Here is a 1,759-nt window from a genome sequence, read left to right as displayed (position 1 = left end):
AAGAAAAAGAAAAGAAAATGAGAGATTTTTTCCATCAAGGTTTTAAAAGCAACAGCACACTAGCTACCAGGTTGTACAAGTTAGTTTTGTGAAATGCCACCAGAGGGCAGTCAATCCAAAAATTGCTCTATCTGATGTGCCACAAACAGGCTTCCGTTAGGTGATGTTGAATCAGGTAAAAGGCTTTCAGGTTTTTAATTTGACAGCAGTTGAAAATGTCCAGCACTATCCTCTTTGAGGCCTGGTTATCCATTCCTGTATATAGCCAACATTTACTGAGCACTCACTGTGTTTGGGATGTATCCTACTGATGAAATTAGAATAAAACTTGACCTGACCTTTTAGGACTCATATTTTCTCTGTGGAAAGAGTAATAATCTATAAACAAGTGGATTAGGATCCAATTTGTTGCACGGTACACTAAAGATCTCTGAAGGACAGGATAATGCTGCTGAAGGCGCATGAGTCCAAAGAATGCTTCCTAGAGGCGCTGAACCTTGAACTTCCAGATTAAGATGATGAACTGAACATATGTATTTAATTTTCCTCCTTCTTGAATTCTGTAAAAATAGGAGTTGTCTTAAGACCTAAACCCACAAAGGCTTGGAGAATAGGAAAAAAGACAACAGCAAAGACGTTGGGGCAGCTGCCAAAGTCAGTGCTAAACTCATTTAACTGCTATGAGAAATCAAAGTCCCAAACTGCTAGCAGGACAGCTGAAAACTGACGATATTTACACAGCAGAACCTTCAAGGGCAACATTTTTAGGGAGCTAATATAAGGAGGACCAGGGTAAAAGATGTTTGAGGAGAAATTAGAGCCGTAGATGTTCCCTCAGCCTGGCAGAAGTCTGAATGTTTATAGACATCATATATTAGAAGCTGTTTGTTCATTGGGGAGGATTAAGAGATCATCCTTCCCCCTCTGGCCCAGTTTAGCCTCCAGAATGCAGAAACTAGACCTTTACTCTCTAGGTGGAAGGCTGAAGGATGCTTCCCTGGGGAAATCCGGCCATCAACAAAGAAAATACTTGAGAATACTAGCACTGTGCTTTCTCCATTAGCCTCCCCCATGTCATGTTAAAACTCACAACTTCAGAGTTAATAAGTTTTTCACTCTTAGTTTTGAGCTGACCACCAACAATTATGAGACATCTGATGAAATCTTTTTGTATCAAAGATAACGGATCCAGAGAAACAAGCACAGACAAGCTTCTTCTTTTTTTTATTAAATGATGGCTGTGTATATTAATGCAATCATGGGGTACAGTGTGGTGTTTTCATATACAATTTGAAATATTTTCATCAAACTGGTCAACGTAGCCTTCATGTCGTTTTCTTAGTTATTGTGTTAAGACGTTTGTATTCTACTTTTAGAAAGATTCACTTGTACCCTTGTAAGATAAACCCATAGAGGTGATCCCTCCAATCACCCTCCCTCCACTCATTCACCCCCTCCTCTTTTCTCCCCCTCCCCATATTCTTAGGCTATAATTAGGTTATAGCATTCATATGAAAGCTATAAATTAGTTTCATAATAGGGCTGTGTACACTGGATACTTTTTTTCTTCCATTCTTGAGATACATTGCTAAGAAGAACATTTTCCAGCTCCATCCATGTAAACATGAAGGAGGTAAAGTCTCCATCTTTCTTTATGGCTGCATAATATTCCATGGTATACATATACCACAATTTATCGATCCATTCATGGATCAATGGGCATTTGAGCTTCTTCCATGACCTAGCAATTATGAATTGG

The sequence above is a fragment of the Otolemur garnettii genome, unplaced genomic scaffold (genome assembly GCF_000181295.1).
Source record: "Otolemur garnettii isolate 467f Iridium unplaced genomic scaffold, OtoGar3 scaffold00121, whole genome shotgun sequence".
NCBI classification, from domain to species: domain Eukaryota; kingdom Metazoa; phylum Chordata; class Mammalia; order Primates; family Galagidae; genus Otolemur; species Otolemur garnettii.
The sequence above is the reverse complement of the archived record's forward strand: the minus strand, read 5'-3'. Positions refer to the sequence as shown.